A 12612-nucleotide genomic window follows, 5' to 3' on the forward strand; every position below is an offset into this window, starting at 1 on the left:
GTTGATAGGTCTACAGCGGAACACACATGGCAGCTCAGGCTGTGAGTGTAGCTACAGCAGAAAAGCTACTTCAGAACCAGCACACAAGTCCCCCCCATAGAGTTTCTGGCACAGTATCCATTGTACAGCTTGGAGCAGGGCAAGGAAAGTTTTTGAGTTTGGGTATGAAATAGATAACTTGTTGGTCTAAAATGATAAAATAGCCCACTGAGTTCTGCACCCCAAGTGTCAGCTCCCTGTGATTCTTGCAGCACCTGAATCATCCCTGCTAATCCCATCACTTCTCACACTTTCAGAAGATGTGAGAAAAAGCCCAACCTTTACGTCGTTCCTGGCCATTGCCAGACATCCAGGCGAGCTGCATTGGGCTGCGTTGTTGGGCATTCATGGGTGTGAGAGCAGTGATCCCTTGGCTTGTGCAACAGTGGGTTATCCTGTAGGGATTACACTCGCTGTGCTGGATCTGTGCAGATAGCCTGTGGCTACCTTCTGCCACCTTCTGAGGTAACCTAAGTGCTCGTTGGCAGTGCTGCAGACCTGTCCTTGCCCAGCCCTCAGTGCAGGTTGGTCAAGGGTTAAGATGAATTTGGTTGGTACAAAGTTTTCCCTGGTCTGCTTGGGCCCTCATGTCTCCCTTCAGCACTGAACTAGAAGGGGATTTCTGGCCATTCCCAGTTAATTGGGTTAACTCCGTGTCACAGGGCCCTTATTAGCTGCTCTTCAGCTTTTCACTTCCTCTCTCCTTCTCCTGTAATGCAGTTGTGACACAGGAACCTGTTCTGCTGGGTAACTGGTGACAGCTAATGGCAACTCCAGCCACAGCCTCATTGTTACACAGCCTTTCCCTGTGGAAAGATGCGGCAAAAATCGATTCTTGGAGCCTCCTTCCATTCTTGCTGTGACCCAGTTAGGATATGTGGTGACACATCTTTTTTCCCCTCAGGCTTCCCTGCCTGTCTGTGAACCACTCTGGCCTGTCCCTGTTTATCCTCCAGAAACTTTTCCTGGACTCATGGAGAGATTCAGCCCAGAGGCCTGGCCCCCACACACTCACCTTTTTGCTCCTGTGCTCCACTTGGCAGTAGAATCCCAAAAGGGGACCTGAGCAGCCCCTGGAGCTGCAGATGTGCCGTTCTGCTGCAGCACTCAGATCCATGTGCTGCTTGCTGCTCTTACAGAAGGTTGCAACTGCAGTAACAGCAGCAGCCTGGCGTTTATCGTGCCTTTAACTCTTTGGGTCAGACACATTTTACAAGAATAGTCCCCTTTCAGGCCTGTGCAGGATTTGTTTGGAGTTTTTTATCTGTCTTAACTTTTAGCTGACTGTCTTGATCTGGCTTGGGCTTTCTCCACCTATCCTGTTGCTCATCTGACTCCCAGCCCACAGCAGCCCTTCCAGCACCTGTGTTTTTCTCACTCCTGTACATGATTGAGAAACTGCAGAGCTTAGGGCCACATACCAGCCTGCCACCTCAACAGCTTGTACTGGCTGCATGTAGATTGCCAGTCCAGCAACCACACAGCTGGGTCCTGCAGACACACCCCAAATAATTTGTCTCTGAGAGTGAACCTCCCTCATTCTTTCCATGGTTTCTGCTGGCACCACCTCTGTCCCTCTGGTGCAGCTCTTCCTCGCCTGCACCACCCACTGTCAGAGTCACCTTTGGCTGCCTCTTTCCTGTGGTGAGAGCACCCGTGGGGTGTCTCCCAGGTGGCCCTGCCTAAGCCTTCCTGACACAATGGCTTTGCCTCCTCATGAGTGTTACAGGCTCCTGCCAGGGCAGTTCTTCCCTGCCCATGACAAACTGCTTCACAGCAGAGGGGGTGTGTGGAAGGGGAACAGGGACAGGGACTAGAGTCTGGTGCTGGAGAAACCCACCTGATGACCTCACCATCATACAGGTAGGTGACATGTGGCCATCAACCTGTCCTCAGGACCACCACCGTGTCACTGGGCAGAGTTTCTGCCTGGGACACTTGTGCTGGCAGCTTTCTGGAGGACTGGGCAGCCACAGCTCCCATAGCTGCAGCAGTGCTCCGTTTGACATCTCCCCATCCTTTTCAAACCTATCCCATCCCGGATCTGCCCTCTTGGTAACACTGCCCTGGACTTCTTGACCACCAGTCTGTGCATTTTATCTGAAACCCATTTCAGCCTCTGGGGATTCAGGCAATGACCAGCTGATGCCTGTTTTCAGGCCTGAGGATGTCTGACCTAGAAAGCAACAGCAACAACTCCTTCCTGGTGCTCTGTGGAAGGATGGTGCTCATGTGAAGGCTCACTGTAAACTCTCCAAAACGCTCTGCCCTTGTGCAGACATCACTGGTGTTAATGCTTCCCCTGGTCATTACACAGATGACTTGTTTTATGAGGGCATTAGAAGAAAAACCTTTCCAAAAGCAGCCACCAGCCACAGAACTGCAAAGAGATCAGAGTGTGGGTCCTCACGGCAACTTAAGCCATTCACCACCTCATCATTTCCCAAGCGACAAATATTTTCAGTGTCTGTGGTGAGCCTAGGTACCAAACCTGGAGCTGCCATTTGCACCATGTCCGCGGCTGCCGCGGGTTTAAAAGCAACCCCGCTTTAGTACACTCTGCAGCTGTGGCCAACAGGACAGCTGCCATGGAGGTGCAGTCAGCTCCAGAGCTGACCTTCCTGTCTCCATAGGCCTGCTGCCTTTGCGTGCCTCCTTGTCTTGGGCAATCTCGGTGCCCTGTGAGTCACACGTCCCCCTCAGCGGGTTTCCTCGGAGTGCGTCAGCCACAGAGCTGGAGGGAGCTTCGGTGACTGTCCTGGGTTACATCACACAGGCGGAGGACGTTTGGACAACTGGTCCTTGCCCCCGCTGAGGCAAGCCTCAGATTGCATAGTGCATCTGGCAGCTCATGCCGGGGCTGCTCGTGAGAAGGGCAGGGATGGAGCTCAGGGAGGGGAGAGAGAGAGAGAGAGAGAGAGGAGCTTAAGTGGGCTGGAAATACTAACAGGTTATGTACTCATCACATATCTGACCTGGGTCAGTAGCAGTCATCTTTTGTGTCTATGCTGCAGAAAGGATGGGTGGGTGGACCAATGAAGAGATGGAAGGAGGGAAGAAAGGATGGATGAAAGGAAGGATGGATGGAAGGTGTTTCATCAATAAATGTAGAAGTTTAGTCTTGCACAAATAGACATCATTATTTTAATAAAGCCAGTGCCAAACCTAAATTACCCCAACACTCCCATGATATAATTCCAACCTATATGATTAAAAGATTTCCCAGCAAACTTGGAGATTAAGACAACTGATCAAAAAAATATTGAGAAATCTCTGTACCCTACCCTGATGGATGCCAGTCTGATCCTTCTTGACCCAGTCACCAGAGGGCATCAGCCTCCTGATAAGAAAAGCCAGTTGGAATTTAGGAGACAAGATACAACAGTGAACAGGCACCAGTCACAATTTGGAACCACCATTTGGACATTTGTTTCCAGTGGTCCTATGACAGTGGCTCTTTCTGGTCTGGTTTGTTGGGCTGGTTGCTGATGCCCTTCATTATAACGGGAAGCCGAGGAAGTTGGAAAAGCCACATGAAGAGGAAGAGAAGCCAGTTCAGCTGCCTCTCCCAGAGCTGCTGTCATTTCTGCAGTACAGAGAAAGGGGGGTTAATTTCAGGAGAGAAAACTGGCTGATGGGAGTGGATATCCATCTGGATACATACAGCAACACGAGAATGAGCCTTCAGGTCACTGCTGAGAGGGGGATGATAGAAACCAGACTGAGGAGTTGTAATAAGTGGACAGAAAATCAGAGAATAGAGTTTCGGTGAGGGCAAGAAAGGATGGTGAGGCTTTTGACTGTAAGAAGGACACAGAAGTGAAGTCTGGAGGAAAGAGGACTCAGTACCTCACAAAATCAGGGCACCTGCTGCTCATTCGAGGTCAGCTCACCCAGCCCCTGTGAAAGCTCACCAAGAGGAGAGGAGCATTTAAAGGGGGAAGGAAAAATGTCAGAAATCAGACTGGTAGTCGGACTCAGGATTGTTTTTTCTCCCAGCATCTTCACCTACTTATTTTGTTCTCTTTTCTGCTGTGATAACTGAGCCGGGATATTTAATTTCAGCTCCTGAATCACTGGTCAAAGCTTGTTGGCTTTTTTTAACTCACTCAGGTTGTTTTGTTCCAATGAATTCGTATCAAGCAGAGGAGAATAAAGTCTGTCCATCAGCTGGTATTCCTGACAGGTTCGGCGTCCCGTGACATTCCTAGCGCTGGTTTCGTTCCCATCTAGTGGCCACCTGGAAGATTACACTCCCAGAGCCCCAGGTCTTGGCGGGAGTGTCATCCCATGCTGGCAGGCATGGGGCTCGGGCGTCGGGATGGAGGAGAGTGGGAGCACGGCCTCCCTGCCTTGTTTATGCCAGGCCACGGGGAGTTAGCTGGGAAATTTCCTGTGGAAAAGCAGTGTTTTATGCTCATCCTGAAAAAGGCAGGGGACATTCTGAGCTTAGGAAAAATTATATTTTTGTGTACATCCAAAAAAAGGTTGAAATTATGGCTCTCGGCGTTTCCTTAATGCAAAATTGGGAGCACCACCACCCCTAACATGGATAAAATAATCATATTTTTTGCATAATACCCTGGTTTGGTTTGGATTAGAAATGGAAGCTGCAAAGCCAGACTTCCCAAAGGGGCAGGTGCATGGCTTTGCTCAGCCCCAGTCTGAAATGCAGAGGTTCTCTGCAGGCTTCTCCTATCCTTGGAGTGATTAATCACTAATGCAAGACTCAATTTCCTGATATTTATGGCAAAGTTTCCTTTCCTTGCAAACCAAAGGTGAGCATCAGCTATCAGAGATGTGCAGCCACCAAGAAAATTTTGTCAGCCTCATCCCTCACCTCTGCAGGTACCCTGAACTCAGCCTGCCTTTGTCAGAAGCTGAAAGCCATGCCAAGCTCTATGACAGATTTTATTCACCCCACAGCCGCCCTTCCTGCAAATTCATCACCTTCCAAATGAGCTGCTCAGGCTCATGGTCTGAGAATGCAAGAGTCACCATGCTCTCCCAGGGTTTTGGCAATGACCTCAGCCCTGACACACTGAGCCCACCGATGGACACCTGGGATCTCTGATTGTCACAGCAGTTATTTGGCAAGGGTGGGTGGCAAGGAAATGCAGTTTGTGTCTCTCCTGGCATGGGATGCAGCCCCGTGTCAGAGAAGGCTGTCCTGTGGCTCTCCTCTCTTTGCTGCTGAAGTGATGCTTTAGCTGTCTGTCTCCCTTGCAGGTCGTTGCCCGTGGTACAGCATGGAGTCACCATATCCAGCAGCAGTTTGGCATTAGGGAGAGGCTCCTTTGTGCCCTGCTTGCTGCACCAAAGCTCTGGGATTGCCAGACGAGGGAGAGCCAGCCTGGTAGTGCTGCAGAGCACAGCAACAGCAAGGTGGCTACATGGCACCTGACAGCCACAGGCTGACAGACACAGTCCAGTCAGGCTGAAAAACCTCAGAGACCCAGGACTGGGCTTTGGGAAGGGCTGCAGGGACCAGAGCAACCACCCCCAGGGCTACAGGCACAGGCATAACAGCTCTGTCCCTGTGGGCACATGCTGGGAGGACACGGATCCTGGGTTCAGCAGTGGGGCTGGGACAGACCCCACATGAAAATCCCTTTTGTGGAGGCATTTTAAGGTTGAGCACAAGGCCACTCGTTTTAGGCCAAGAGTGCCCCAAGCAGCCTCAGCTCTCCCCTCATGCTCTTCCAAAACAAAGTGTTTACTTCCGCTGTGGCTTCATGTGTAGCCCCTAACACCTGCAAAATTAAGAATTTGGCATTCACAGGGGTCAGGATACTTGAAATGTGATTCTTGAATTGTCACTGGAGGGCCAGTTCTGAATTTTCATAAAGTCTTGTGCAATTTTTTTTTTCAGCTCAGCTCCTTTTAAGTGTTTTTTATTTTATTTGCCAACACCCTGCTAATGGGAGGGGAAAATGGCTATCTGGCTGCAATGCTTAGTGGTTTATTTCATGCATATTAAGACAAAATGTCTTTAAATCCTAAAATAATTTAACTGTAGTCAAACACCACTGAATTCTCTTCCTCTTTTTACACAGAAGCAGTTAGTTCCAGGCAACTTGAGCTCTCAGCCCTGCACTTGCCATCTCCAGGTTTCTCCCTCCCTGTTGAAGAAGACCTCTGCTGCTGCTGAAACATCCTGGGTGGAGCCTGCAAGGAGAGGAGCCGTGCAGACACTGGTGCATCGGTGATGTTGAGAAACGTTTTAGGAGTGTTGGGACGTCTTGTCAATGAAGCACAGCTTTGGGAGCAGCGTATCTGAGGCACCTCAACGCCGAGACTGGGTTTTGCTCCAGAGGGGCAGAATGTCTCTCCCAGCAGTCGGGCTTGGGCAGACCCAAACATGCCAGGATGTGCCAGTGTAAGCTGGGCCGGGTCCAAGGCCTTCGAGAACAGGGTTTTTCCTACATGCAGACAAACCTACCGACAGGAGGAAATGAGCCTCTGCCTGGGGAACCTCCTTCGCAGCGTGAGTGTGCAATCGCTATGCAAATAAGCCCTTAGTCACGCGGTGCCTCAGCAGCCCTGTCCTGGGAACGCGCTGGCCCCACGCTGCCGGGACACGTGTGACACACAGGCGAGGGGGGACACCAGGTGACACACAGGCGAGGGGGGACACCAGGTGCTCTACCTGCCCAGGTTCTGCTGACGGACGGAAGCAGCTCACAAAGCCCTCACTGACCCCAGCTTCAGCACTCTGACGCGAATGCTCCAGCTGCCAGGACTGACTGATTCCAGCAGCATCTTTCTAGTTTCCCAAATTTCATGGCCCTTTGCTGGCACCCTGGCGCTGCTCAAGGAAGCTGCTGTCACGAGGGCACAGCACCAGTAGCCAAAAGCAGGCACCACCAGCAAACAATGGGATTTCCAAGGGAGCATAACAAACATGCCTGTGAAATGGAGTGTTCTCCTGAGCTTCTTTGCTTGCTCATAGCCTGTGAAAAAAACAAAATCCAGAGTGATCTACGTAATCATTGTTGTGCGTAGGAAGCCTTGCCTGGGTTTTGTTCTAGGGAAAAAACTTACCTCTGGCAAAGGTGAGAGGAAAGGAGTTTCTAATTGCTGTAGGCTTCTCCTGTGATTCATTCTTTCTTCACATACCAAATGATTCCAAACAGGTAAAGAAAATTCACCGCCTGATTCACCAATGGGAAGGCACTAGGAAAATCTCAAAGCAAAAAGCAAAGACTAAAGCTGCACTTCAGGAGAAAATTCCCAAACAATCCTCACATGTCCTTTATTTCTCTGCTACTCTGGACACAATTGGAAATAATGTGCAACACAGGAGGAAAACATCACAGTCTCTGTCACATGCTCCCAGTCCTCGTGTGAGGCTGCATTCCCACAAAACGGGCAGTACTGTATAATTTGCTGACCAGGTCTGTGCTGTTAAATGAGCTGTGATAGATATCTCCCAGGTGACTTCATACTCCAGCCACCAAGGCAAGGAAAGGAATATAACAAACTCAGTCAGAATCCCTACTGCAGCTTCCATCGGCACCAACACACTTTAGGTCAGCCAGACTTCCATGGCCAAGTCCCTTAAAGGTAACCCCAGATTGTTGCCACTCCATCTATACCACCATACAGTGGCATTTTGGTTTGGGAAGGCTTTTCTTAATTTGAAGATTTCTGCTCTGGCTTTTTTTTCAGCTCAGTCTCTAAGACATTAGGGGGAAAACGCCTCTATTTTCCCAAATATAGGCATCATTTTTACAGCAGCCATCCTGCCCACATAACTATACCTGGTCTCAAAGTCAGTGCATCCTGGGATTGAGCTGGCTGTTCTCCAAACTCAATAAACAGTAGTCACACAGCTTCTGTTACCTTGAGCACAGCTGCACATTTAAACATTTTTTTATTTTCTCTTTAGAATGAGGACTTTTTGAGCACTTGCAGAACAATCCAGTGGCTCCCTACACCTTTGGAAGGTGATGAGCGGGGTGCTCTCCTCTGCCAGGCACTGTGCAATCCTGGAGATGTTAGAGAGATGATCTGATGATTTTGCTCATCTAACAACGGTGTGGTAAATGGAATATGTAAAATAATGTGCACTGCAGGTGAAGCACTGTCATTCTGAAGGTAAAGAGCTACAGTAATGTTGCCAGGTAAATGAATGTAGAGGCACTGGCTACAACAGCTGAGCCTTTGTGTCCTTAGACATTCCTGTCTAAAGCACCTTCCCCTTTCTGTCCAGAAAGGGGTCAGAAGGGTGAATTTGCACTCAGGTACCACTGGGGAGCCTGGCTTGGGGTGCACGTGGGGAAAGCCATGAGCCTGCCCTCCTCAGAGAGTCCTGGGAGAAGCTCCTGTGAATTGCCCCCGAGAAATGGAAGAAAGGGCAGCAATTTTCAATGCTCTGTGACATGTCAGGATGTGGTATTTTAGAGAAGGAGATTGTTAGCTGAGGGACAGTTCCCCATTATAGTGTAAATCCAGTATTGCTTCACCAAGGTCCTGGCTTCAGGCCCTTAAAATTACTGGTGGGGTCAGGATGTGCCTCCAAGCATTTAGAGATTGAGCCATTGCACAAAAACGAGTGGGTGAGTGCTGGAGGATGTGTTTGGTCAAAGAAGAGCTGTACAGTGCACACTGTGTGAAAAGCAGAGCAGCTGAAGCCCAGAACAGTGTGCTAACAGCAGGCAACTTCCCAAAAATCTTCCTAGTAGGTAGCAGGACTGCTGTCCTGGGCAGGCCTGCAGCATGTTACCCAGCCCTGAAGCAAAACCAAGCCCAGCTTGTCTTGCTGAACTCTGTCTGGGGCCAGTGAGAGGCAGCAACTGGAGCCACAACACGGCACAGGGCATTTTGCAAATGATCAGGCTACGATCCCCACTGCCTGCCATTCAGGAAAGCCTGTGGAAAGCAAGTGTAAAACCCCACTGCTGTGATTAGGTAGCCTCACACTCCTTAGCACCACTGCATGTTTCATCAGATTAGGCAGGGATATTAGGGGGTCCCTGGAGTTGATGTTGTCTGAGAAGATACCCCTTAGATTTTCAGGAGGAACTGTTTTTCATTTGTATTGATACAAATGAAAGAAAGTTCCACAAAACCTTGTCATCACAGGGCCAGCAGATTCTGTTCTTTTTGTTTTTTTCTTCTTACACGTGCTCCAGAAGATTTTGTAGTCAAATGTGGAGGGATGGAAAACACAGAGCACTGGGCAGACTTTCCCAGGGGAACAGTGCATAAATTATTCCCTTTCTGGACAAGTTTTCCTCATACAATCTCTGCTTCAGGAGTGAAGCACAGTGACAGTGTCACCATCTTAGAAAATTATCATTTGCTGAGGGCTTTCTCGGCAGGGTGGCACAGCCAGCTCAACGCCTGCATGTCTCAGAGGTCAACAAACTCTACCAATATCCAGGCCTTTTCCCTTCCTTCCTCCCCAATACCCTGGCTATACACTTGCATGCTCTTTATTACAGCAATCTTGATTTACATCAGCAGGAACTCGAGTCACACATGCCTCACTTCAAAGCTCCCTCCCTGCCTGTGAGGGAGCTGCTGATAGCAGCAGATAGTGGTGTCTGCAGCTCACAAGCAAAGTGAAAGTCTGGTGAGCTGCCCAGACAGACACCACTCTGGTTTGAGTCATTATCCTTTTCCACCTGTTCTCACTGGGATGAATGAGAAAGGATAACTCATGTTCAAACACCAGGTCAGCTGTGCCCGCCCTTGCAAAATAAACATTTGATGTCAGTGAAGAAAATTAATGGGATGGCATTTCAGGTACTTCCTTTCCCTTCACGCATTTCTCAGGGGTTTTATCAAAAGTAAAGAGTGAATGATAAGATCCCAGTAGGCACTCAGACTCTCCTTGAAGAAACGATGTCCAAATGTGCTCCTCCAAGGCCTGGCAGCTGTCAGCATGGATGTCACTTCTCCTCCACAAGTCCATGCCTATGCCTCGGATCATCATGGCACAGCTGGGGAAGAGATGAGTCACCTCTGGCCACCCCCTGTTCCACAAACATGGACAGGGATCAGATGGGCAAAAAGTTGTCAGCAATATCACCTGTGCTGGGTGCTGCCAGGTGCTGTCTGAGCCCAGGCTGTGCTGAAGGTTTTCAAAATGATGGGCAAGGCCTGGGGAGGGCTAGCCGACCTCCTGACCCCATTTCATCTCACTTCACTGCCAGCCTGTGGAAAACCAGGTCTGGCTCAGGGCAGGTGCCAGGGAAAACTCAGCAGGTTCCCTGCTCATCTCTAAGCTGCACCCATTTGGGCTCACCAGCCTTTGTGGCAGCTCCCTGTTCCCTGGGACCAACCTCATGGAACAGCCAGAGCAAGGGCTCTCCGAGCAGCAGCCCCAGCCTGGGTGTCCTGCCGGAAAACCCCGGGTGCTGCCGGGATCGAGTGGTGGCTCAGTAGGTGGCACTCTGCATCCACAGGGAACCAGCACCTTCCCAAAGGTGAGCCCTGCCCTTGCAGCCCCAGCAACCTGCCTGCAGGCCCCCTGGCAGTGGGGCAGCCTGGGGGAGTGAGCCTTGCAGCCCCCCAAAGCCTTCTCCTCCTTGCACCACTCCTGAGGACATCCTCTGGAAGTTCATCCTGGGGACAGAGTCTAGTCCAAATATCCTTCCAGCCCTGGAGGTGGGCAACAGCCAAGCTTAGTGCCTCCTCCCTCACAGCACACAGACAAGCTGGGGCTTGTGGCAGATCCCACCCAGAATGTCCTGAAACATGTGGCCTCTGGAGGGTGTTCTCTCCAAGAAACAGCCAAGCAGGGCTTGGCCAGGATGCTGCCATTTGGGAAGAGCTCTCCGGATGTCCCACCAGGACTTCTCTATGCACAACCAGGTACCTGTCTTCATCTTGCTGCACTATCTGGACTGTTAAGAGTTGTGCTGGTTGGTGCCAGGCTGCCCTTCTTCTCCAAGGACACATGAGCAGCAGGAGGAAGTTGATGAAATGACAGATTCAAAGCATGCCAAACCAAATTCCTCACTGCTGGCAGTCAGTGAGATGGAGCTATCAGCTGGAGACTGGAGAAGAGATGGAACACGGTGAGTCAGACACTGGATATGCTGTGTTTGGTCTCTAAACAGTGCAGGTAATATGGTCAATTGCACTTGGGGCATTCAACCTTTCCCCTGCTAAGCCTCTTCCACTTGCTCAGCAGTTTGCCGAGTGCAGCATGCGGGGCTGGTACGTTCAGTGCTCAGTATATGCCTCAGACTGGGCTTTAAAATATTAAAATGTTTCCAGTGAATCTCTGATTTTAAAAAATGGGAGAAATAGTTCATTTTAACAGCTGAACAAAAGAAAATTCGTGAGGGAAGCTGTGGTGCCTGGCAGAGGAAGCCACAATTGAGCAGAGCAGGAGGGAGGAAGAGAGGGAGGGAGGGAGGATACCTGGCTGACAACCACACTTTGGCCATTCTCAAACCACCAACCCCATGTTTCAGCAGAAGAGACCCCAACCCCCAAAGTCTCTGCCTTTGGAAAGACTCCCCTCCCATGCAAATGATCTCTGTGAACTCCAGGCCACGGGACTTATGGAGGTCTTGTGGGAAGGGAACTCCAGTTCGAAGGGGAAAGGAGGGGCCCTGTGAAGCCCTTGGCTGCCCCCAAATAGCCCAGGAGATGCTTGTTACCTGCCTGCAGAGCTCTCTGACGTGGGGTTGAAGTGATGAGCAGGATTTGCCTTTTCGGTGCTGTATCTCTGAGGACAGGCAACAAAGGAGAAACCAAAAAAAACCCCAGTAGTAAAGCTGTCAGCCCGTGCCAGATGTTTTAATTGCACCATGCACAAAAGGGCTGTCGAAGGTTTGATGGAGCTGTCTGTGTCAGGTTAAATTCTGAGTGAGTGATTCAGCATCTTCTTTTCCAGACCTCTTGGGCATTGCCTCTTGGGATTGGCATGACCTGTCAAAGGCACTCTGGGAGCCAGATATCATGTGGAAGAAGGGAGAAGGTTCAATGACTGAGCAACTTGGATGCCTGCCACCTTGAGCAAAGGCTCCGTAAGCTTCATGAGCTGTGACATTCTGTCTTCTCTCAGTTAGAAGGTCAAGATCCTCCTTCCCCAACACAGCATTGCCACCCACTGCCCTCCCACCCCGCTGTGCCATGGGACCAGAGCAGGGGGGTTCCAGTCCATTCATCCTCGACTTCCTGGGCTTCTCTTGGGTTCCCACGCTGGCCAGCATGTTAGAACCCACTGTCCCAGCTTTTTCTCCCCTCAAAGCATCAGTTCCCTTTACAATTACCTGAAAGGAGGTTGTAGTGGTGTGGAGCTGGTTGCTTCTGCCATGACTGCAGAAGCAGTCCTAGTACTCTCACTAGAGGAAATGGCCTTAAGATGAGACAGGGGAGATTCAGATTAGATATCAGAAAAATATTTTCACTGTTTGGGTGCTCAGGCACTGGAATAGGTTGCCCAGGGAGGTCATGAAGTCACCATCCCCAGAGGTGTTGAAGGGCTCTCTGGATCTGGCTCTGGGAGATGCGGTTTAGTGGTGACAGTGGCAGTGCTGGGTCGGTGGCTGGGCTTGGTGATCTTACAGGTCTCTTCCACCCTTGCTGATTGTGTGATTGTACAGCGGG

This window comes from Lichenostomus cassidix, chromosome 4 (genome assembly GCF_008360975.1).
Source record: "Lichenostomus cassidix isolate B80296 chromosome 4, HeHo_3.0, whole genome shotgun sequence".
NCBI classification, from domain to species: Eukaryota; Metazoa; Chordata; class Aves; order Passeriformes; family Meliphagidae; genus Lichenostomus; species Lichenostomus cassidix.